Source organism: Hyperolius riggenbachi, chromosome 2 (genome assembly GCF_040937935.1).
Source record: "Hyperolius riggenbachi isolate aHypRig1 chromosome 2, aHypRig1.pri, whole genome shotgun sequence".
Taxonomy (NCBI): domain Eukaryota; kingdom Metazoa; phylum Chordata; class Amphibia; order Anura; family Hyperoliidae; genus Hyperolius; species Hyperolius riggenbachi.
In genome coordinates, this window is record NC_090647.1 from 140,169,251 (window position 1) to 140,187,005 (window position 17,755).

Genomic DNA, 17,755 nt, shown 5'->3' on the forward strand with positions numbered 1-17,755 from the left:
GCGCCTTGAAGGTGAGGCTTCCCACGCGTGCTCATAGCCATTGGGCCTCAAACCCAAAAAAACGCCTGCAGCACCTGGGGTTCACAGCCGGTCTCCCATGCAGCTACTAACCAGGCCTGAAGCCACTTAGCTTCCGCGATCTAACGAGAGCGGGCGCTTTCGGCTTAGTGTGGCCGCAGGCAAACTCCAAGGCGCCGCTCCGGCGCCTTGAAGGTGAGGCTTCCCACACGTGCTCATAGCCATTGGGCCTCAAACCCAAAAAAACACCTGCAGCACCTGGGGTTCACAGCCGGTCTCCCATGCAGCTACTAACCAGGCCTGAAGCCACTTAGCTTCCGCGATCTGACGAGAGCGGGCGCTTTCGGCTTAGTGTGGCCGCAGGTAAACTCCAAGCCGCCGTTCCGGCGACTTGAAGGTGAGGCTTCCCACGCGTGCTCATAGCCATTGGGCCTCAAACCCAAAAAAACACCTGCAGCACCTGGGGTTCACAGCCGGTCTCCCATGCAGCTACTAACCAGGCCTAAAGCCACTTAGCTTCCGCGATCTGACGAGAGCGGGCGCTTTCGGCTTAGTGTGGCCGCAGGCAAACTCCAAGGCGCCGTTCCGGCGCCTTGAAGGTGAGGCTTCCCACGCGTGCTCATAGCCATTGGGCCTCAAACCCAAAAAAACGCCTGCAGCACCTGGGGTTCACAGCCGGTCTCCCATGCAGCTACTAACCAGGCCTGAAGCCACTTACCTTCCGCGATCTGACAAGAGCGGGCGCTTTCGGCTTAGTGTGGCCGCAGGCAAACTCCAAGGCGCCGTTCCGGCGCCTTGAAGGTGAGGCTTCCCACGCGTGCTCATAGCCATTGGGCCTCAAACCCAAAAAAACGCCTGCAGCACCTGGGGTTCACAGCCGGTCTCCCATGCAGCTACTAACCAGGCCTGAAGCCACTTAGCTTCCGCGATCTGACGAGAGCGGGCGCTTTCGTCTTAGTGTGGCCGCAGGCAAACTCCAAGGCGCCGTTCCGGCGACTTGAAGGTGAGGCTTCCCACGCGTGCTCATAGCCATTGGGCCTCAAACCCAAAAAAACGCCTGCAGCACCTGGGGTTCACAGCCGGTCTCCCATGCAGCTACTAACCAGGCCTGAAGCCACTTAGCTTCCGCGATCTAACGAGAGCGGGCGCTTTCGGCTTAGTGTGGCCGCAGGCAAACTCCAAGGCGCCGCTCCGGCGCCTTGAAGGTGAGGCTTCCCACACGTGCTCATAGCCATTGGGCCTCAAACCCAAAAAAACACCTGCAGCACCTGGGGTTCACAGCCGGTCTCCCATGCAGCTACTAACCAGGCCTGAAGCCACTTAGCTTCTGCGATCTGACGAGAGCGGGCGCTTTCGGCTTAGTGTGGCCGCAGGCAAACTCCAAGCCGCCGTTCCGGCGACTTGAAGGTGAGGCTTCCCACGCGTGCTCATAGCCATTGGGCCTCAAACCCAAAAAAACACCTGCAGCACCTGGGGTTCACAGCCGGTCTCCCATTCAGCTACTAACCAGGCCTGAAGCCACTTAGCTTCCGCAATCTGACGAGAGCGGGCGCTTTCGACTTAGTGTGGCCGCAGGCAAACTCCAAAGCGCCGCTCCGGCGCCTTGAAGGTGAGGCTTCCCACGCGTGCTCATAGCCATTGGACCTCAAACCCAAAAAAACGCCTGCAGCACCTGGGGTTCACAGCCGGTCTCCCATGCAGCTACTAACCAGGCCTAAAGCCACTTAGCTTCCGCAATCTGACGAGAGCGGGCGCTTTCGGCTTAGTGTGGCCGCAGGCAAACTCCAAGGCGCCGTTCCGGCGACTTGAAGGTGAGGCTTCCCACGCGTGCTCATAGCCATTGGGCCTCAAACCCCAAAAAACGCCTGCAGCACCTGGGGTTCACAGCCGGTCTCCCATTCAGCTACTAACCAGGCCTGAAGCCACTTAGCTTACGCGATCTGACGAGAGCGGGCGCTTTCGGCTTAGTGTGGCCGCAGGCGAACTCCAAGGCGCCGCTCCGGCGCCTTGAAGGTGAGGCTTCCCACACGTGCTCATAGCCATTGGGCCTCAAACCCAAAAAAACACCTGCAGCACCTGGGGTTCACAGCCGGTCTCCCATGCAGCTACTAACCAGGCCTGAAGCCACTTAGCTTCTGCAATCTGATGAGAGCGGGCGCTTTCGGCTTAGTGTGGCCGCAGGCAAACTCCAAGGCGCCGTTCCGGCGCCTTGAAGGTGAGGCTTCCCACGCTTACTCATAGCCATTGGGCCTCAAACCCAAAAAAAACGCCAGCTGCACCTGGGGTTTACAGCCGGTCTCCCATGCAGCTACTAACCAGGCATGAAGCCACTTAGCTTCCGCGATCTGACGAGAGCGGGCGCTTTCGGCTTAGTGTGGCCGCAGGCAAGCTCCAAGGCGCCGTTCCGGCGCCTTGAAGGTGAGGCTTCCCACGCGTGCTCATAGCCATTGGGCTTCAAACCCAAAAAAACGCCAGCAGCACCTGGGGTTCACAGCCGGTCTCCCATGCAGCTACTAACCAGGCCTGAAGCCACTTAGCTTCCACAATCTGACGAGAGCGGGCGCTGTCGGCTTAGTGTGGCCGCAGGCAAACTCCAAGGCGCCGCTCCGGCGCCTTGAAGGTGAGGCTTCCCACGCGTGCTCATAGCCATTGGGCCTCAAACCCAAAAAAACGCCTGCAGCACCTGGGGTTCACAGCCAGTCTCCCATGCAGCTACTAAACAGGCCTGAAGCCACTTAGCTTCCGCGATCTGACGAGAGCGGGCGCTTTCGGCTTAGTGTGGCCGCAGGCAAACTCCAAGGTGCTGCTCCGGCGCCTTGAAGGTGAGGCTTCCCACGCATGCTCATAGCCATTGGGCCTCAAACCCAAAAAAACGCCTGCAGCACCTGGGGTTCACAGCCGGTCCCCCATGCAGCTACTAACCAGGCCTGAAGCCACTTAGCTTCCGCAATCTGACGAGAGCGGGCGCTTTCGGCTTAGTGTGGCCGCAGGCGAACTTCAAGGCGCCGTTCCGGCGCCTTGAAGGTGAGGCTTCCCACGCGTGCTCATAGCCATTGGGCCTCAAACCCAAGAAAACGCCTGCAGCACCTGGGGTTCACAGCCGGTCTCCCATGCAGCTACTAACCAGGCCTGAAGCCACTTACCTTCCGCGATCTGACGAGAGCGGGCGCTTTCGGCTTAGTGTGGCCGCAGGCAAACTCCAAGGCGCCGTTCCGGCGCCTTGAAGGTGAGGCTTCCCACGCGTGCTCATAGCCATTGGGCCTCAAACCCAAAAAAACGCCTGCAGCACCTGGGGTTCACAGCCGGTCTCCCATGCAGCTACTAACCAGGCCTGAAGCCACTTAGCTTCCGCGATCTGACGAGAGCGGGCGCTTTCGGCTTAGTGTGGCCACAGGCAAACTCCAAGGCGCCGTTCCGGCGCCTTGAAGGTGAGGCTTCCCACGCGTGCTCATAGCCATTGGGCCTCAAACCCAAAAAAAACGCCTGCAGCACCTGGGGTTCACAGCCGGTCTCCCATGCAGCTACTAACCAGGCCTGAAGCCACTTAGCTTCCGTGATCTAACGAGAGCGGGCGCTTTCGGCTTAGTGTGGCCGCAGGCAAACTCCAAGGCGCCGCTCCGGCACCTTGAAGGTGAGGCTTCCCACGCATGCTCATAGCCATTGGGCCTCAAACCCAAAAAAACACCTGCAGCACCTGGGGTTCACAGCCGGTCCCCCATGCAGCTACTAACCAGGCCTGAAGCCACTTAGCTTCAGCGATCTGACGAGAGCGGGCGCTTTCGGCTTAGTGTGGCCGCAGGCGAACTTCAAGGCGCCGTTCCGGCGCCTTGAAGGTGAGGCTTCCCACGCGTGCTCATAGCCATTGGGCCTCAAACCCAAGAAAACGCCTGCAGCACCTGGGGTTCACAGCCGGTCTCCCATGCAGCTACTAACCAGGCCTGAAGCCACTTAGCTTCCGCGATCTGATGAGAGCAGGCGCTTTCGGCTTAGTGTGGCCGCAGGCAAACTCCAAGGCGCCGCTCCGGCGCCTTGAAGGTGAGGCTTCCCACGCGTGCTCATAGCCATTGGGCCTCAAACCCAAAAAAACGCCTGCAGCACCTGGGGTTCACAGCCGGTCTCCCATGCAGCTACTAACCAGGCCTGAAGCCACTTAGCTTCCGCGATCTGACGAGAGCGGGCACTTTCGGCTTAGTGGGGCCGCAGGCAAACTCCAAGGCGCCGTTCCGGTGCCTTGAAGGTGAGGCTTCCCACGCGTGCTCATAGCCATTGGGCCTCAAACCCAAAAAAACGCCTGCAGCACCTGGGGTTCACAGCCGGTCTCCCATGCAGCTACTAAACAGGCCTGAAGCCACTTAGCTTCCGCGATCTGACGAGAGCGGGCGCTTTCGGCTTAGTGTGGCCGCAGGCAAACTCCAAGGCGCCCTTCCGGCGCCTTGAAGGTGAGGCTTCCCACGCGTGCTCATAGCCATTGGGCCTCAAACCCAAAAAAACACCTGCAGCACCTGTGGTTCACAGCCAGTCTCCCATGCAGCTACTAACCAGGCCTGAAGCCACTTAGCTTCCGCGATCTGACGAGAGCGGGCGCTTTCGGCTTAGTGTGGCCGCAGGCAAACTCCAAGGCGCCCTTCCGGCGCCTTGAAGGTGAGGCTTCCCACGCGTGCTCATAGCCATTGGGCCTCAAACCCAAAAAAACACCTGCAGCACCTGGGGTTCACAGCCGGTCTCCCATGCAGCTACTAACCAGGCCTGAAGCCACTTAGCTTCCGCTATCTGACGAGAGCGGGCGCTTTCGGCTTAGTGTGGCCGCAGGCAAACTCCAAAGCGCCGCTCCGGCGCCTTGAAGGTGAGGCTTCCCACGCGTGCTCATAGCCATTGGGCCTCAAACCCAAAAAAACGCCTGCAGCACCTGGGGTTCACAGCCGGTCTCCCATGCAGCTACTAACCAGGCCTGAAGCCACTTAGCTTCCGCGATCTGACGAGAGCAGGCGCTTTCGGCTTAGTGTGGCCACAGGCAAACTCCAAGGCGCCGTTCCGGCGCCTTGAAGGTGAGGCTTCCCACGCGTGCTCATAGCCATTGGGCCTCAAACCCAAAAAAACGCCTGCAGCACCTGGGGTTCACAGCCGGTCTCCCATGCAGCTACTAACCAGGCCTGAAGCCACTTAGCTTCCACGATCTGACAAGAGCGGGCGCTTTCGGCTTAGTGTGACCGCAGGCAAACTCCAAGGCGCCGTTCCGGCGCCTTGAAGGTGAGGCTTCCCACGCGTGCTCATAGCCATTGGGCCTCAAACCCAAAAAAACGCCTGCAGCACCTGGGGTTCACAGCCGGTCTCCCATGCAGCTACTAACCAGGCCTGAAGCCACTTAGCTTCCACGATCTGACGAGAGCGGGCGCTTTCGGCTTAGTGTGGCCGCAGGCAAACTCCAAGGCGCCGTTCCGGCGCCTTGAAGGTGAGGCTTCCCACGCGTGCTCATAGCCATTGGGCCTCAAACCCAAAAAAATGCCTGCAGCACCTGGGGTTCACAGCCGGTCTCCCATGCAGCTACTAACCAGGCCTGAAGCCACTTAGCTTCCGCGATCTGACGAGAGCAGGCGCTTTCGGCTTAGTGTGGCCGCAGGCAAACTCCAAGGCGCCGTTCCGGCGCCTTGAAGGTGAGGCTTCCCACGCGTGCTCATAGCCATTGGGCCTCAAACCCAAAAAAACGCCTGCAGCACCTGGGGTTCACAGCCGGTCTCCCATGCAGCTACTAACCAGGCCTGAAGCCACTTAGCTTCCGCGATCTGACGAGAGCGGGCGCTTTCGGCTTAGTGTGGCCGCAGGCAAACTCCAAGGCGCCGTTCCGGCGCCTTGAAGGTGAGGCTTCCCACGCGTGCTCATAGCCATTGGGCCTCAAACCCAAAAAAACACCTGCAGCACCTGGGGTTCACAGCCGGTCTCCCATGCAGCTACTAACCAGGCCTGAAGCCACTTAGCTTCCGCGATCTGACGAGAGCAGGCGCTTTCGGCTTAGTGTGGCCGCAGGTAAACTCCAAGGCGCCGTTCCGGCGCCTTGAAGGTGAGGCTTCCCACGCGTGCTCATAGCCATTGGGCCTCAAACCCAAAAAAACACCTGCAGCACCTGGGGTTCACAGCCGGTCTCCCATGCAGCTACTAACCAGGCCTGAAGCCACTTACCTTCCGAGATCTAACGAGAGCGGGCGCTTTCGGCTTAGTGTGGCCGCAGGCAAACTCCAATGCGCCGTTCCGGCGCCTTGAAGGTGAGGCTTCCCACGCGTGCTCATAGCCATTGGGCCTCAAACCCAAAAAAACGCCTGCAGCACCTGGGGTTCACAGCCGGTCTCCCATGCAGCTACTAACCAGGCCTGAAGCCACTTAGCTTCCGCGATCTGACGAGAGCGGGCGCTTTCGGCTTAGTGTGGCCTCAGGCAAACTCCAAGGCGCCGTTCCGGCGCCTTGAAGGTGAGGCTTCCCACGCGTGCTCATAGCCATTGGGCCTCAAACCCAAAAAAACGCCTGCAGCACCTGGGGTTCACAGCCGGTCTCCCATGCAGCTACTAACCAGGCCTGAAGCCACTTAGCTTCCGCGATCTAACGAGAGCGGGCGCTTTCGGCTTAGTGTGGCCGCAGGCAAACTCCAAGGCGCCGCTCCGGCGCCTTGAAGGTGAGGCTTCCCACGCGTGCTCATAGCCATTGGGCCTCAAACCCAAAAAAACACCTGCAGCACCTGGGGTTCACAGCCGGTCTCCCATGCAGCTACTAACCAGGCCTGAAGCCACTTAGCTTCTGCGATCTGATGAGAGCGGGCGCTTTCGGCTTAGTGTGGCCGCAGGCAAACTCCAAGGCGCCGTTCCGGCGCCTTGAAGGTGAGGCTTCCCACGCTTACTCATAGCCATTGGGCCTCAAACCCAAAAAAAACGCCGGCTGCACCTGGGGTTCGCAGCCGGTCTCCCATGCAGCTACTAACCAGGCATGAAGCCACTTAGCTTCCGCGATCTGACGAGAGCGGGCGCTTTCGGCTTAGTGTGGCCGCAGGCAAACTCCAAGGCGCCGTTCCGGCGCCTTGAAGGTGAGGCTTCCCACGCGTGCTCATAGCCATTGGGCCTCAAACCCAAAAAAACGCCAGCAGCACCTGGGGTTCACAGCCGGTCTCCCATGCAGCTACTAACCAGGCCTGAAGCCACTTAGCTTCCGCGATCTGATGAGAGCAGGCGCTTTCGGCTTAGTGTGGCCGCAGGCAAACTCCAAGGCGCCGCTCCGGCGCCTTGAAGGTGAGGCTTCCCACGCGTGCTCATAGCCATTGGGCCTCAAACCCAAAAAAACGCCTGCAGCACCTGGGGTTCACAGCCGGTCTCCCATGCAGCTACTAACCAGGCCTGAAGCCACTTAGCTTCCGCGATCTGATGAGAGCAGGCGCTTTCGGCTTAGTGTGGCCGCAGGCAAACTCCAAGGCGCCGCTCCGGCGCCTTGAAGGTGAGGCTTCCCACGCGTGCTCATAGCCATTGGGCCTCAAACCCAAAAAAACGCCTGCAGCACCTGGGGTTCACAGCCGGTCTCCCATGCAGCTACTAACCAGGCCTGAAGCGACATAGCTTCCGCAATCTGACGAGAGCGGGCGCTTTCGGCTTAGTGGGGCCGCAGGCAAACTCCAAGGCGCCGTTCCGGCGCCTTGAAGGTGAGGCTTCCCACGCGTGCTCATAGCCATTGGGCCTCAAACCCAAAAAAACGCCTGCAGCACCTGGGGTTCACAGCCGGTCTCCCATGCAGCTACTAACCAGGCCTGAAGCCACTTAGCTTCCGCGATCTGACGAGAGCAGGCGCTTTCGGCTTAGTGTGACCGCAGGCAAACTCCAAGGCGCCGTTCCGGCGCCTTGAAGGTGAGGCTTCCCACGCGTGCTCATAGCCATTGGGCCTCAAACCCAAAAAAACGCCTGCAGCACCTGGGGTTCACAGCCGGTCTCCCATGCAGCTACTAAACAGGCCTGAAGCCACTTAGCTTCCGCGATCTGACGAGAGCGGGCGCTTTCGGCTTAGTGTGGCCGCAGGCAAACTCCAAGGCGCCCTTCCGGCGCCTTGAAGGTGAGGCTTCCCACGCGTGCTCATAGCCATTGGGCCTCAAACCCAAAAAAAACGCCTGCAGCACCTGTGGTTCACAGCCGGTCTCCCATGCAGCTACTAACCAGGCCTGAAGTCACTTAGCTTCCGCGATCTGACGAGAGCGGGCGCTTTCGGCTTAGTGTGGCCGCAGGCAAACTCCAAGGCGCCGTTCCGGCGCCTTGAAGGTGAGGCTTCCCACGCGTGCTCATAGCCATTGGGCCTCAAACCCAAAAAAACACCTGCAGCACCTGGGGTTCACAGCCGGTCTCCCATGCAGCTACTAACCAGGCCTGAAGCCACTTAGCTTCCGCTATCTGACGAGAGCGGGCGCTTTCGGCTTAGTGTGGCCGCAGGCAAACTCCAAAGCGCCGCTCCGGCGCCTTGAAGGTGAGGCTTCCCACGCGTGCTCATAGCCATTGGGCCTCAAACCCAAAAAAACGCCTGCAGCACCTGGGGTTCACAGCCGGTCTCCCATGCAGCTACTAACCAGGCCTGAAGCCACTTAGCTTCCGCGATCTGACGAGAGCAGGCGCTTTCGGCTTAGTGTGGCCACAGGCAAACTCCAAGGCGCCGTTCCGGCGCCTTGAAGGTGAGGCTTCCCACGCGTGCTCATAGCCATTGGGCCTCAAACCCAAAAAAACGCCTGCAGCACCTGGGGTTCACAGCTGGTCTCCCATGCAGCTACTAACCAGGCCTGAAGCCACTTAGCTTCCACGATCTGACGCTTTCGGCTTAGTGTGACCGCAGGCAAACTCCAAGGCGCCGTTCCGGCGCCTTGAAGGTGAGGCTTCCCACGCGTGCTCATAGCCATTGGGCCTCAAACCCAAAAAAACGCCTGCAGCACCTGGGGTTCACAGCCGGTCTCCCATGCAGCTACTAAGCAGGCCTGAAGCCACTTAGCTTCCACGATCTGACGAGAGCGGCCGCTTTCGGCTTAGTGTGGCCGCAGGCAAACTCCAAGGCGCCGTTCCGGCGCCTTGAAGGTGAGGCTTCCCACGCGTGCTCATAGCCATTGGGCCTCAAACCCAAAAAAACGCCTGCAGCACCTGGGGTTCACAGCCGGTCTCCCATGCAGCTACTAACCAGGCCTGAAGCCACTTAGCTTCCGCGATCTGACGAGAGCGGGCGCTTTCGGCTTAGTGTGGCCGCAGGCAAACTCCAAGGCGCCGTTCCGGCGCCTTGAAGGTGAGGCTTCCCACGCGTGCTCATAGCCATTGGGCCTCAAACCCAAAAAAACACCTGCAGCACCTGGGGTTCACAGCCGGTCTCCCATGCAGCTACTAACCAGGCCTGAAGCCACTTAGCTTCCGCGATCTGACGAGAACGGGCGCTTTCGGCTTAGTGTGGCCGCAGGCAAGCTCCAAGGCGCCGCTCCGGCGCCTTGAAGGTGAGGCTTCCCACGCGTGCTCATAGCCATTGGGCCTCAAACCCAAAAAAACGCCTGCAGCACCTGGGGTTCACAGCCGGTCTCCCATGCAGCTACTAACCAGGCCTGAAGCCACTTAGCTTCCGCAATCTGTCGAGAGCGGGCGCTTTCGGCTTAGTGTGGCCGCAGGCAAACTCCAAGGCGCCGCTCCGGCGCCTTGAAGGTGAGGCTTCCCACGCGTGCTCATAGCCATTGGGCCTCAAACCCAAAAAAACGCCTGCAGCACCTGGGGTTCACAGCCGGTCTCCCATGCAGCTACTAACCAGGCCTGAAGCCACTTAGCTTCCGCGATCTGACGAGAGCGGGCGCTTTCGGCTTAGTGTGGCTGCAGGCAAACTCCAAGGCGCCGCTCCGGCGCCTTGAAGGTGAGGCTTCCCACGCGTGCTCATAGCCATTGGGCCTCAAACCCAAAAAAACACCTGCAGCACCTGGGGTTCACAGCCGGTCTCCCATGCAGCTACTAACCAGGCCTGAAGCCACTTAGCTTCCGCGATCTGACGAGAGCAGGCGCTTTCGGCTTAGTGTGGCCGCAGGCAAACTCCAACGCGCCGTTCCGGCGCCTTGAAGGTGAGGCTTCCCACGCGTGCTCATAGCCATTGGGCCTCAAACCCAAAAAAACGCCTGCAGCACCTGGGGTTCACAGCTGGTCTCCCATGCAGCTACTAACCAGGCCTGAAGCCACTTAGCTTCCGCGATCTGACGAGAGCAGGCGCTTTCGGCTTAGTGTGGCCGCAGGCAAACTCTAAGGCGCCGCTCCGGCGCCTTGAAGGTGAGGCTTCCCACGCGTGCTCATAGCTATTGGGCCTCAAACCCAAAAAAACGCCTGCAGCACCTGGGGTTCACAGCCGGTCTCCCATGCAGCTACTAACCAGGCCTGAATCCACTTAGCTTCCGCGATCTGACGAGAGCGGGCGCTTTCGGCTTAGTGTGGCTGCAGGCAAACTCCAAGGCGCCACTCCGGCGCCTTGAAGGTGAGGCTTCCCACGCGTGCTCATAGCCATTGGGCCTCAAACCCAAAAAAACGCCTGCAGCACCTGGGGTTCACAGCCGGTCTCCCATGCAGCTACTAACCAGGCCTGAAGCCACTAAGCTTCCGCGATCTGACAAGAGCGGGCGCTTTCGGCTTAGTGTGGCTACAGGCAAACTCCAAGGCGCCGTTCCGGCGCCTTGAAGGTGAGGCTTCCCACGCGTGCTCATAGCCATTGGGCCTCAAACCCAAAAAAACGCCTGCAGCACCTGGGGTTCACAGCCGGTCTCCCATGCAGCTACTAACCAGGCCTGAAGCCACTTAGCTTCCGCGATCTGACGAGAGCGGGCGCTTTCGGCTTAGTGTGGCCACAGGCAAACTCCAAGGCGCCGCTCCGGCGCCTTGAAGGTGAGGCTTCCCACGCGTGCTCATAGCCATTGGGCCTCAAACCCCAAAAGACGCCTGCAGCACCTGGGGTTCACAGCCGGTCTCCCATGCAGCTACTAACCAGGCCTGAAGCCACTTAGCTTCCGCGATCTGACGAGAGCGGGCACTTTCGGCTTAGTGTGGCCGCAGGCAAACTCCAAGGCGCCGTTCCGGCGCCTTGAAGGTGAGGCTTCCCACGCGTGCTCATAGCCATTGGGCCTCAAACCCAAAAAAACGCCTGCAGCACCTGGGGTTCACAGCCGGTCTCCCATGCAGCTACTAACCAGGCCTGAAGCCACTTAGCTTCCGCGATCTGACGAGAGCGGGCGCTTTCGGCTTAGTGTGGCCGCAGGCAGACTCCAAAGCGCCGTTCCGGCGCCTTGAAGGTGAGGCTTCCCACGCGTGCTCATAGCCATTGGGCCTCAAACCCAAAAAAACGCCTGCAGCACCTGGGGTTCACAGCCGGTCTCCCATGCAGCTACTAACCAGGCCTGAAGCCACTTAGCTTCCGCGATCTGACGAGAGCGGGCGCTTTCGGCTTAGTGTGGCCGCAGGTAAACTCCAAGGCGCCGCTCCGGCGCCTTGAAGGTGAGGCTTCCCACGCCCACGCGTGCTCATAGCCATTGGGCCTCAAACCCAAAAAAACGCCTGCAGCACCTGGGGTTCACAGCCGGTCTCCCATGCAGCTACTAACCAGGCCTGAAGCCACTTAGCTTCCGCGATCTGACGAGAGCGGGCGCTTTCGGCTTAGTGTGGCCGCAGGCAAACTCCAAGGCGCCGTTCCGGCTCCTTGAAGGTGAGGCTTCCCACGCGTGCTCATAGCCATTGGGCCTCAAACCCAATAAAACGCCTGCAGCACCTGGGGTTCACAGCCGGTCTCCCATGCAGCTACTAACCACGCCTGAAGCCACTTAGCTTCCGCGATCTGACGAGAGCGGGCGCTTTCGGCTTAGTGTGGCCGCAGGTAAACTCCAAGGCGCCGCTCCGGCACCTTGAAGGTGAGGCTTCCCACGCGTGCTCATAGCCATTGGGCCTCAAACCCAAAAAAACGCCTGCAGCACCTGGGGTTCACAGCCGGTCTCCCATGCAGTTACTAACCAGGCCTGAAGCCACTTGGCTTCCGCAATCTGACGAGAGCGGGCGCTTTCGGCTTAGTGTGGCCGCAGGCAAACTCCAAGGCGCCGTTCCGGCGCCTTGAAGGTGAGGCTTCCCACGCGTGCTCATAGCCATTGGGCCTCAAACCCAAAAAAACACCTGCAGCACCTGGGGTTCACAGCCGGTCTCCCATGCAGCTACTAACCAGGCCTGAAGCCACTTAGATTCCGCGATCTGACGAGAGCGGGCGCTTTCGGCTTAGTGTGGCCGCAGGCAAACTCCAAGGCGCCGTTCCGGCGCCTTGAAGGTGAGGCTTCCCACGCGTGCTCATAGCCATTGGGCCTCAAACCCAAAAAAACGCCTGCAGCACCTGGGGTTCACAGCCGGTCTCCCAGGGAGCTACTAACCAGGCCTGAAGCCACTTAGCTTCCGCGATCTGACGAGAGCGGGCGCTTTCGGCTTAGTGTGGCCGCAGGCAAACTCCAAGGCGCCGCTCCGGCGTCTTGAAGGTGAGGCTTCCCACGCGTGCTCATAGCCATTGGGCCTCAAACCCAAAAAAACGCCTGCAGCACCTGGGGTTCACAGCCGGTCTCCCATGCAGCTACTAACCAGGCCTGAAGCCACTTAGCTTCCGCGATCTGACAAGAGCGGGCGCTTTCGGCTTAGTGTGGCCGCAGGCAAACCCCAAGGCGCCGTTCCGGCGGCTTGAAGGTGAGGCTTCCCACGCGTGCTCATAGCCATTGGGCCTCAAACCCAAAAAAACGCCTGCAGCACCTGGGGTTCACAGCCGGTCTCCCATGCAGCTACTAACCAGGCCTGAAGCCACTTAGCTTCCGCGATCTGACGAGAGCGGGCGCTTTCGGCTTAGTTTGGCCGCAGGCAAACTCCAAGGTGCCGTTCCGGCGCCTTGAAGGTGAGGCTTCCCACGCGTGCTCATAGCCATTGGGCCTCAAACCCAAAAAAACGCCTGCAGCACATGGGGTTCACAGCCGGTCTCCCATGCAGCTACTAACCAGGCCTGAAGCCACTTAGCTTCCGCGATCTGACGAGAGCGGGCGCTTTCGGCTTAGTGTGGCCGCAGGCAAACTGTGAGGCTTCCCACGCGTGCTCATAGCCATTGGGCCTCAAACCCAAAAAAACGTCTGCAGCACCTGGGGTTCACAGCCGGTCTCCCATGCAGCTACTAACCAGGCCTGAAGCCACTTAGCTTCCGCAATCTGACGAGAGCGGGCGCTTTCGGCTTAGTGTGGCCGCAGGCAAACTCCAAGGCGCCGCTCCGGCACCTTGAAGGTGAGGCTTCCCACGCGTGCTCATAGCCATTGGGCCTCAAACCCAAAAAAACGCCTGCAGCACCTGGGGTTCACAGCTGGTCTCCCATGCAGCTACTAACCAGGCCTGAAGCCACTTAGCTTCCGCGATCTGACGACAGCGGGCACTTTCGGCTTAGTGTGGCCGCAGGCAAATTCCAAGGCGCCGCTCCGGCGCCTTGAAGGTGAGGCTTCCCACGCGTGCTCATAGCCATTGGGCCTCAAACCCAAAAAAACGCCTGCAGCACCTGGGGTTCACAGCCGGTCTCCCATGCAGCTACTAACCAGGCCTGAAGCCACTTAGCTTCCGCGATCTGACGAGAGCGGGCGCTTTTGGCTTAGTGTGGCCGCAGGCAAACTCCAAGGCGCCGCTCCGGCGCCTTGAAGGTGAGGCTTCCCACGCGTGCTCATAGCCATTGGGCCTCAAACCCAAAAAAACGCCTGCAGCACCTGGGGTTCACAGCCGGTCTCCCATGCAGCTACTAACCAGGCCTGAAGCCACTTAGCTTCCACGATCTGACGAGAGCGGGCGCTTTCGGCTTAGTGTGGCCGCAGGCAAACTCCAAGGCGCCGTTCCGGCGCCTTGAAGGTGAGGCTTCCCACGCGTGCTCATAGCCATTGGGCCTCAAACCCAAAAAAACGCCTGCAGTACCTGGGGTTCACAGCCGGTCTCCCATGCAGCTACTAACCAGCCCTGAAGCCGCTTAGCTTCCACGATCTGACGAGAGCAGGCACTTTCGGCTTAGTGTGGCCGCAGGCAAACTCTAAGGCGCCGTTCCGGCGCCTTGAAGGTGAGGCTTCCCACGCGTGCTCATAGCCATTGGGCCTCAAACCCAAAAAAACGCCTGCAGCACCTGGGGTTCACAGCCGGTCTACCATGCAGCTACTAACCAGGCCTGAAGCCACTTAGCTTCCGCGATCAGACAAGAGCGTCTGCTTTCGGCTTAGTGTGGCCACAGGCAAACTCCAGGGCTCCGTTCCGGCGCCTTGAAGGTGAGGCTTCCCACGTGTGCTCATAGCCATTGGGCCTCAAACCCAAAAAAACACCTGCAGCACCTAGGGTTCACAGCCGGTCTCCCATGCAGCTACTAACCTGGCCTGAAGCCACTTAGCTTCCACAATCTGACGAGAGCTGGCGCTTTCGACTTAGTGTGGCCGCAGGCAAACTGCAATGCGCCGTTCCGGCGCCTTGAAGGTGAGGCTTCCCACGCGTGCTCATAGCCATTGGGCCTCAAACCCAAAAACACGCCTGCAGCACCTGGGGTTCACAGCCGGTCTCCCATGCAGCTACTAACCAGGCCTGAAGCCACTTAGCTTCCACGATCTGACGAGAGCGGGCGCTTTCGGCTTAGTGTGGCCGCAGGCAAACTCCAAGGCGCCGTTCCGGCGCCTTGAAGGTGAGGCTTCCCACGCGTGCTCATAGCCATTGGGCCTCAAACCCAAAAAAACGCCTGCAGCACCTGGGGTTCACAGCCGGTCTCCCATGCAGCTACTAACCAGGCCTGAAGCCGCTTAGCTTCCGCAATCTGACAAGAGCGGGTGCTTTCGGCTTAGTGTGGCTGCAGGCAAACTCCAAGGCGCCGTTCCGGCGCCTTGAAGGTGAGGCTTCCCACGCGTGCTCATAGCCATTGGGCCTCAAACCCAAAAAAACGCCTGCAGCACCTGGGGTTCACAGCCGGTCTACCATGCAGCTACTAACCAGGCCTGAAGCCACTTAGCTTCCGCGATCAGACAAGAGCGTCTGCTTTCGGCTTAGTGTGGCCACAGGCAAACTCCAGGGCTCCGTTCCGGCGCCTTGAAGGTGAGGCTTCCCACGTGTGCTCATAGCCATTGGGCCTCAAACCCAAAAAAACACCTGCAGCACCTAGGGTTCACAGCCGGTCTCCCATGCAGCTACTAACCAAGCCTGAAGCCACTTAGCTTCCACAATCTGACGAGAGCTGGCGCTTTCGACTTAGTGTGGCCGCAGGCAAACTGCAATGCGCCGTTCCGGCGCCTTGAAGGTGAGGCTTCCCACGCGTGCTCATAGCCATTGGGCCTCAAACCCAAAAACACGCCTGCAGCACCTGGGGTTCACAGCCGGTCTCCCATGCAGCTACTAACCAGGCCTGAAGCCGCTTAGTTTCCACGATCTGACGAGAGCGGGCGCTTTCGGCTTAGTGTGGCCGCAGGCAAACTCCAAGGCGCCGTTCCGGCGCCTTGAAGGTGAGGCTTCCCACGCGTGCTCATAGCCATTAGGCCGCAAACCCAAAAAAAAGCCTGCAGCACCGGGGGGGGTTCACAGCCGGTCTCCCATGCAGCTACTAACCAGGCCTGAAGCCGCTTAGCTTCCATGATCTGACGAGAGCGGGCGCTTTCGGCTTAGTGTGGCCGCAGGCAAACTCCAATGCGCCGCTCCGGCGCCTTGAAGGTGAGGCTTCCCACGCGTGCTCATAGCCATTGGGCCTCAAACCCCAAAAAAGCCTGCAGCACCTGGGGTTCACAGCCGGTCTCCCATGCAGCTACTAAGCAGGCCTGAAGCCACTTAGCTTCCGCGATCTGACGAGAGCGGGCGCTTTCGGCTTAGTGTGGCCACAGGCAAACTCCAGGGCTCCGTTCCGGCGCCTTGAAGGTGAGGCTTCCCACGCGTGCTCATAGCCATTGGGCCTCAAACCCAAAAAAACACCTGCAGCACCTGGGGTTCACAGCCAGTCTCCCATGCAGCTACTAACCAGGCCTGAAGCCGCTTAGTTTCCGCGATCTGACGAGAGCGGGCGCTTTCGGCTTAGTGTGGCCGCAGGCAAACTCCAAGGCGCCGTTCCGGCGCCTTCAAGGTGAGGCTTCCCACGCGTGCTCATAGCCATTAGGCCGCAAACCCAAAAAAAAGCCTGCAGCACCGGGGGGGGTTCACAGCCGGTCTCCCATGCAGCTACTAACCAGGCCTGAAGCAGCTTAGCTTCCATGATCTGACGAGAGCGGGCGCTTTCGGCTTAGTGTGGCCGCAGGCAAACTCCAAGGCGCCGCTCCGGCGCCTTGAAGGTGAGGCTTCCCACGCGTGCTCATAGCCATTGGGCCTCAAACCCCAAAAAAGCCTGCAGCACCTGGGGTTCACAGCCGGTCTCCCATGCAGCTACTAAGCAGGCCTGAAGCCACTTAGCTTCCGCGATCTGACGAGAGCGGGCGCTTTCGGCTTAGTGTGGCCGCAGGCAAACTCCAAGGCGCCGTTCCGGCGCCTTGAAGGTGAGGCTTCCCACGCGTGCTCATAGCCATTGGGCCTCAAACCCAAAAAAACACCTGCAGCACGTGGGGTTCACAGCCGGTCTCCCATGCAGCTACTAACCAGGCCTGAAGCCACTTAGCTTCCACGATCTGATGAGAGCGGGCACTTTCGGCTTAGTGTGGCCGCAGGCAAACTCCAAGGCGCCGCTCCGGCGCCTTGAAGGTGAGGCTTCCCACGCGTGCTCATAGCCATTGGGCCTCAAACCCAAAAAAACGCCTGCAGCACCTGGGGTTCACAGCCGGTCTCCCATGCAGCTACTAACCAGGCCTGAAGCCACTTAGCTTCCACGATCTGACGAGAGCGGGCGCTTTCGGCTTAGTGTGGCCGCAGGCAAACTCCAAGGCGCCGTTCCGGCGCCTTGAAGGTGAGGCTTCCCACGCGTGCTCATAGCCATTGGGCCTCAAACCCAAAAAAACGCCTGCAGCACCTGGGGTTCACAGCCGGTCTCCCATGCAGCTACTAACCAGCCCTGAAGCCGCTTAGCTTCCGCGATCTGACGACAGCGGGCACTTTCGGCTTAGTGTGGCCGCAGGCAAATTCCAAGGCGCCGCTCCGGCGCCTTGAAGGTGAGGCTTCCCACGCGTGCTCATAGCCATTGGGCCTCAAACCCAAAAAAACGCCTGCAGCACCTGGGGTTCACAGCCGGTCTCCCATGCAGCTACTAACCAGGCCTGAAGCCACTTAGCTTCCGCGATCTGACGAGAGCGGGCGCTTTTGGCTTAGTGTGGCCGCAGGCAAACTCCAAGGCGCCGCTCCGGCGCCTTGAAGGTGAGGCTTCCCACGCGTGCTCATAGCCATTGGGCCTCAAACCCAAAAAAACGCCTGCAGCACCTGGGGTTCACAGCCGGTCTCCCACGCAGCTACTAACCAGGCCTGAAGCCACTTAGCTTCCACGATCTGACGAGAGCGGGCGCTTTCGGCTTAGTGTGGCCGCAGGCAAACTCCAAGGCGCCGTTCCGGCGCCTTGAAGGTGAGGCTTCCCACGCGTGCTCATAGCCATTGGGCCTCAAACCCAAAAAAACGCCTGCAGCACCTGGGGTTCACAGCCGGTCTCCCATGCAGCTACTAACCAGCCCTGAAGCCGCTTAGCTTCCACGATCTGACGAGAGCAGGCACTTTCGGCTTAGTGTGGCCGCAGGCAAACTCTAAGGCGCCGTTCCGGC

The 17,755-nt window shown here is 60.1% G+C and overlaps 87 pseudogenes; all 87 read right to left on the reverse strand.

The window, feature by feature from the left end:
* Positions 1-62: 62 nt before the first annotated feature.
* Positions 63-181, reverse strand: LOC137559041 (5S ribosomal RNA; annotated as a pseudogene).
* An 83-nt stretch (positions 182-264) lies between these two features.
* LOC137558505 (5S ribosomal RNA) lies at positions 265-383 on the reverse strand (annotated as a pseudogene).
* An 83-nt stretch (positions 384-466) lies between these two features.
* Positions 467-585, reverse strand: LOC137559032 (5S ribosomal RNA; annotated as a pseudogene).
* Positions 586-668: 83 nt separating this feature from the next.
* LOC137550919 (5S ribosomal RNA) lies at positions 669-787 on the reverse strand (annotated as a pseudogene).
* An 83-nt stretch (positions 788-870) lies between these two features.
* LOC137548799 (5S ribosomal RNA) lies at positions 871-989 on the reverse strand (annotated as a pseudogene).
* Positions 990-1,072: 83 nt separating this feature from the next.
* On the reverse strand, positions 1,073-1,191 carry LOC137559042 (5S ribosomal RNA; annotated as a pseudogene).
* An 83-nt stretch (positions 1,192-1,274) lies between these two features.
* LOC137550950 (5S ribosomal RNA) lies at positions 1,275-1,393 on the reverse strand (annotated as a pseudogene).
* An 83-nt stretch (positions 1,394-1,476) lies between these two features.
* LOC137550740 (5S ribosomal RNA) lies at positions 1,477-1,595 on the reverse strand (annotated as a pseudogene).
* An 83-nt stretch (positions 1,596-1,678) lies between these two features.
* On the reverse strand, positions 1,679-1,797 carry LOC137548016 (5S ribosomal RNA; annotated as a pseudogene).
* Positions 1,798-1,880: 83 nt separating this feature from the next.
* On the reverse strand, positions 1,881-1,999 carry LOC137548846 (5S ribosomal RNA; annotated as a pseudogene).
* An 83-nt stretch (positions 2,000-2,082) lies between these two features.
* On the reverse strand, positions 2,083-2,201 carry LOC137552029 (5S ribosomal RNA; annotated as a pseudogene).
* An 84-nt stretch (positions 2,202-2,285) lies between these two features.
* LOC137553961 (5S ribosomal RNA) lies at positions 2,286-2,404 on the reverse strand (annotated as a pseudogene).
* Positions 2,405-2,487: 83 nt separating this feature from the next.
* On the reverse strand, positions 2,488-2,606 carry LOC137553252 (5S ribosomal RNA; annotated as a pseudogene).
* An 83-nt stretch (positions 2,607-2,689) lies between these two features.
* On the reverse strand, positions 2,690-2,808 carry LOC137549931 (5S ribosomal RNA; annotated as a pseudogene).
* Positions 2,809-2,891: 83 nt separating this feature from the next.
* Positions 2,892-3,010, reverse strand: LOC137549059 (5S ribosomal RNA; annotated as a pseudogene).
* Positions 3,011-3,093: 83 nt separating this feature from the next.
* Positions 3,094-3,212, reverse strand: LOC137547942 (5S ribosomal RNA; annotated as a pseudogene).
* Positions 3,213-3,295: 83 nt separating this feature from the next.
* Positions 3,296-3,414, reverse strand: LOC137559414 (5S ribosomal RNA; annotated as a pseudogene).
* Positions 3,415-3,498: 84 nt separating this feature from the next.
* Positions 3,499-3,617, reverse strand: LOC137549549 (5S ribosomal RNA; annotated as a pseudogene).
* An 83-nt stretch (positions 3,618-3,700) lies between these two features.
* On the reverse strand, positions 3,701-3,819 carry LOC137551330 (5S ribosomal RNA; annotated as a pseudogene).
* An 83-nt stretch (positions 3,820-3,902) lies between these two features.
* On the reverse strand, positions 3,903-4,021 carry LOC137559244 (5S ribosomal RNA; annotated as a pseudogene).
* Positions 4,022-4,104: 83 nt separating this feature from the next.
* LOC137549899 (5S ribosomal RNA) lies at positions 4,105-4,223 on the reverse strand (annotated as a pseudogene).
* An 83-nt stretch (positions 4,224-4,306) lies between these two features.
* On the reverse strand, positions 4,307-4,425 carry LOC137547997 (5S ribosomal RNA; annotated as a pseudogene).
* Positions 4,426-4,508: 83 nt separating this feature from the next.
* LOC137551609 (5S ribosomal RNA) lies at positions 4,509-4,627 on the reverse strand (annotated as a pseudogene).
* An 83-nt stretch (positions 4,628-4,710) lies between these two features.
* On the reverse strand, positions 4,711-4,829 carry LOC137550894 (5S ribosomal RNA; annotated as a pseudogene).
* Positions 4,830-4,912: 83 nt separating this feature from the next.
* LOC137549083 (5S ribosomal RNA) lies at positions 4,913-5,031 on the reverse strand (annotated as a pseudogene).
* Positions 5,032-5,114: 83 nt separating this feature from the next.
* Positions 5,115-5,233, reverse strand: LOC137551855 (5S ribosomal RNA; annotated as a pseudogene).
* An 83-nt stretch (positions 5,234-5,316) lies between these two features.
* Positions 5,317-5,435, reverse strand: LOC137548636 (5S ribosomal RNA; annotated as a pseudogene).
* An 83-nt stretch (positions 5,436-5,518) lies between these two features.
* On the reverse strand, positions 5,519-5,637 carry LOC137547523 (5S ribosomal RNA; annotated as a pseudogene).
* An 83-nt stretch (positions 5,638-5,720) lies between these two features.
* LOC137558031 (5S ribosomal RNA) lies at positions 5,721-5,839 on the reverse strand (annotated as a pseudogene).
* Positions 5,840-5,922: 83 nt separating this feature from the next.
* On the reverse strand, positions 5,923-6,041 carry LOC137548399 (5S ribosomal RNA; annotated as a pseudogene).
* An 83-nt stretch (positions 6,042-6,124) lies between these two features.
* On the reverse strand, positions 6,125-6,243 carry LOC137552247 (5S ribosomal RNA; annotated as a pseudogene).
* An 83-nt stretch (positions 6,244-6,326) lies between these two features.
* Positions 6,327-6,445, reverse strand: LOC137549900 (5S ribosomal RNA; annotated as a pseudogene).
* Positions 6,446-6,528: 83 nt separating this feature from the next.
* On the reverse strand, positions 6,529-6,647 carry LOC137559043 (5S ribosomal RNA; annotated as a pseudogene).
* Positions 6,648-6,730: 83 nt separating this feature from the next.
* LOC137549771 (5S ribosomal RNA) lies at positions 6,731-6,849 on the reverse strand (annotated as a pseudogene).
* An 84-nt stretch (positions 6,850-6,933) lies between these two features.
* On the reverse strand, positions 6,934-7,052 carry LOC137553702 (5S ribosomal RNA; annotated as a pseudogene).
* Positions 7,053-7,135: 83 nt separating this feature from the next.
* On the reverse strand, positions 7,136-7,254 carry LOC137549176 (5S ribosomal RNA; annotated as a pseudogene).
* Positions 7,255-7,337: 83 nt separating this feature from the next.
* On the reverse strand, positions 7,338-7,456 carry LOC137559245 (5S ribosomal RNA; annotated as a pseudogene).
* An 83-nt stretch (positions 7,457-7,539) lies between these two features.
* On the reverse strand, positions 7,540-7,658 carry LOC137554281 (5S ribosomal RNA; annotated as a pseudogene).
* An 83-nt stretch (positions 7,659-7,741) lies between these two features.
* LOC137548766 (5S ribosomal RNA) lies at positions 7,742-7,860 on the reverse strand (annotated as a pseudogene).
* An 83-nt stretch (positions 7,861-7,943) lies between these two features.
* Positions 7,944-8,062, reverse strand: LOC137547999 (5S ribosomal RNA; annotated as a pseudogene).
* An 84-nt stretch (positions 8,063-8,146) lies between these two features.
* On the reverse strand, positions 8,147-8,265 carry LOC137550903 (5S ribosomal RNA; annotated as a pseudogene).
* An 83-nt stretch (positions 8,266-8,348) lies between these two features.
* LOC137550895 (5S ribosomal RNA) lies at positions 8,349-8,467 on the reverse strand (annotated as a pseudogene).
* An 83-nt stretch (positions 8,468-8,550) lies between these two features.
* Positions 8,551-8,669, reverse strand: LOC137549084 (5S ribosomal RNA; annotated as a pseudogene).
* Positions 8,670-8,944: 275 nt separating this feature from the next.
* Positions 8,945-9,063, reverse strand: LOC137553238 (5S ribosomal RNA; annotated as a pseudogene).
* An 83-nt stretch (positions 9,064-9,146) lies between these two features.
* On the reverse strand, positions 9,147-9,265 carry LOC137558032 (5S ribosomal RNA; annotated as a pseudogene).
* An 83-nt stretch (positions 9,266-9,348) lies between these two features.
* On the reverse strand, positions 9,349-9,467 carry LOC137548905 (5S ribosomal RNA; annotated as a pseudogene).
* Positions 9,468-9,550: 83 nt separating this feature from the next.
* On the reverse strand, positions 9,551-9,669 carry LOC137551328 (5S ribosomal RNA; annotated as a pseudogene).
* Positions 9,670-9,752: 83 nt separating this feature from the next.
* On the reverse strand, positions 9,753-9,871 carry LOC137558353 (5S ribosomal RNA; annotated as a pseudogene).
* An 83-nt stretch (positions 9,872-9,954) lies between these two features.
* Positions 9,955-10,073, reverse strand: LOC137549371 (5S ribosomal RNA; annotated as a pseudogene).
* An 83-nt stretch (positions 10,074-10,156) lies between these two features.
* On the reverse strand, positions 10,157-10,275 carry LOC137547778 (5S ribosomal RNA; annotated as a pseudogene).
* An 83-nt stretch (positions 10,276-10,358) lies between these two features.
* LOC137548909 (5S ribosomal RNA) lies at positions 10,359-10,477 on the reverse strand (annotated as a pseudogene).
* An 83-nt stretch (positions 10,478-10,560) lies between these two features.
* Positions 10,561-10,679, reverse strand: LOC137552991 (5S ribosomal RNA; annotated as a pseudogene).
* Positions 10,680-10,762: 83 nt separating this feature from the next.
* LOC137559415 (5S ribosomal RNA) lies at positions 10,763-10,881 on the reverse strand (annotated as a pseudogene).
* An 83-nt stretch (positions 10,882-10,964) lies between these two features.
* LOC137547752 (5S ribosomal RNA) lies at positions 10,965-11,083 on the reverse strand (annotated as a pseudogene).
* An 83-nt stretch (positions 11,084-11,166) lies between these two features.
* On the reverse strand, positions 11,167-11,285 carry LOC137558033 (5S ribosomal RNA; annotated as a pseudogene).
* An 83-nt stretch (positions 11,286-11,368) lies between these two features.
* LOC137548267 (5S ribosomal RNA) lies at positions 11,369-11,487 on the reverse strand (annotated as a pseudogene).
* Positions 11,488-11,576: 89 nt separating this feature from the next.
* On the reverse strand, positions 11,577-11,695 carry LOC137558034 (5S ribosomal RNA; annotated as a pseudogene).
* An 83-nt stretch (positions 11,696-11,778) lies between these two features.
* LOC137551646 (5S ribosomal RNA) lies at positions 11,779-11,897 on the reverse strand (annotated as a pseudogene).
* Positions 11,898-11,980: 83 nt separating this feature from the next.
* Positions 11,981-12,099, reverse strand: LOC137551472 (5S ribosomal RNA; annotated as a pseudogene).
* An 83-nt stretch (positions 12,100-12,182) lies between these two features.
* LOC137551303 (5S ribosomal RNA) lies at positions 12,183-12,301 on the reverse strand (annotated as a pseudogene).
* An 83-nt stretch (positions 12,302-12,384) lies between these two features.
* Positions 12,385-12,503, reverse strand: LOC137548321 (5S ribosomal RNA; annotated as a pseudogene).
* An 83-nt stretch (positions 12,504-12,586) lies between these two features.
* Positions 12,587-12,705, reverse strand: LOC137549036 (5S ribosomal RNA; annotated as a pseudogene).
* Positions 12,706-12,788: 83 nt separating this feature from the next.
* LOC137558202 (5S ribosomal RNA) lies at positions 12,789-12,907 on the reverse strand (annotated as a pseudogene).
* Positions 12,908-12,990: 83 nt separating this feature from the next.
* Positions 12,991-13,109, reverse strand: LOC137549556 (5S ribosomal RNA; annotated as a pseudogene).
* A 56-nt stretch (positions 13,110-13,165) lies between these two features.
* On the reverse strand, positions 13,166-13,284 carry LOC137551051 (5S ribosomal RNA; annotated as a pseudogene).
* An 83-nt stretch (positions 13,285-13,367) lies between these two features.
* LOC137552223 (5S ribosomal RNA) lies at positions 13,368-13,486 on the reverse strand (annotated as a pseudogene).
* An 83-nt stretch (positions 13,487-13,569) lies between these two features.
* On the reverse strand, positions 13,570-13,688 carry LOC137556883 (5S ribosomal RNA; annotated as a pseudogene).
* Positions 13,689-13,771: 83 nt separating this feature from the next.
* Positions 13,772-13,890, reverse strand: LOC137548637 (5S ribosomal RNA; annotated as a pseudogene).
* An 83-nt stretch (positions 13,891-13,973) lies between these two features.
* LOC137553959 (5S ribosomal RNA) lies at positions 13,974-14,092 on the reverse strand (annotated as a pseudogene).
* An 83-nt stretch (positions 14,093-14,175) lies between these two features.
* LOC137554153 (5S ribosomal RNA) lies at positions 14,176-14,294 on the reverse strand (annotated as a pseudogene).
* An 83-nt stretch (positions 14,295-14,377) lies between these two features.
* LOC137554327 (5S ribosomal RNA) lies at positions 14,378-14,496 on the reverse strand (annotated as a pseudogene).
* An 83-nt stretch (positions 14,497-14,579) lies between these two features.
* LOC137548638 (5S ribosomal RNA) lies at positions 14,580-14,698 on the reverse strand (annotated as a pseudogene).
* Positions 14,699-14,781: 83 nt separating this feature from the next.
* LOC137548669 (5S ribosomal RNA) lies at positions 14,782-14,900 on the reverse strand (annotated as a pseudogene).
* An 83-nt stretch (positions 14,901-14,983) lies between these two features.
* LOC137554154 (5S ribosomal RNA) lies at positions 14,984-15,102 on the reverse strand (annotated as a pseudogene).
* An 83-nt stretch (positions 15,103-15,185) lies between these two features.
* On the reverse strand, positions 15,186-15,304 carry LOC137554509 (5S ribosomal RNA; annotated as a pseudogene).
* An 83-nt stretch (positions 15,305-15,387) lies between these two features.
* On the reverse strand, positions 15,388-15,506 carry LOC137549685 (5S ribosomal RNA; annotated as a pseudogene).
* Positions 15,507-15,589: 83 nt separating this feature from the next.
* Positions 15,590-15,711, reverse strand: LOC137552986 (5S ribosomal RNA; annotated as a pseudogene).
* Positions 15,712-15,793: 82 nt separating this feature from the next.
* On the reverse strand, positions 15,794-15,912 carry LOC137549006 (5S ribosomal RNA; annotated as a pseudogene).
* Positions 15,913-15,995: 83 nt separating this feature from the next.
* On the reverse strand, positions 15,996-16,114 carry LOC137551160 (5S ribosomal RNA; annotated as a pseudogene).
* Positions 16,115-16,197: 83 nt separating this feature from the next.
* On the reverse strand, positions 16,198-16,319 carry LOC137554078 (5S ribosomal RNA; annotated as a pseudogene).
* Positions 16,320-16,401: 82 nt separating this feature from the next.
* On the reverse strand, positions 16,402-16,520 carry LOC137547923 (5S ribosomal RNA; annotated as a pseudogene).
* Positions 16,521-16,603: 83 nt separating this feature from the next.
* LOC137553262 (5S ribosomal RNA) lies at positions 16,604-16,722 on the reverse strand (annotated as a pseudogene).
* An 83-nt stretch (positions 16,723-16,805) lies between these two features.
* On the reverse strand, positions 16,806-16,924 carry LOC137548639 (5S ribosomal RNA; annotated as a pseudogene).
* An 83-nt stretch (positions 16,925-17,007) lies between these two features.
* LOC137553680 (5S ribosomal RNA) lies at positions 17,008-17,126 on the reverse strand (annotated as a pseudogene).
* An 83-nt stretch (positions 17,127-17,209) lies between these two features.
* On the reverse strand, positions 17,210-17,328 carry LOC137556884 (5S ribosomal RNA; annotated as a pseudogene).
* Positions 17,329-17,411: 83 nt separating this feature from the next.
* On the reverse strand, positions 17,412-17,530 carry LOC137549043 (5S ribosomal RNA; annotated as a pseudogene).
* An 83-nt stretch (positions 17,531-17,613) lies between these two features.
* LOC137553302 (5S ribosomal RNA) lies at positions 17,614-17,732 on the reverse strand (annotated as a pseudogene).
* Positions 17,733-17,755: the final 23 nt, after the last annotated feature.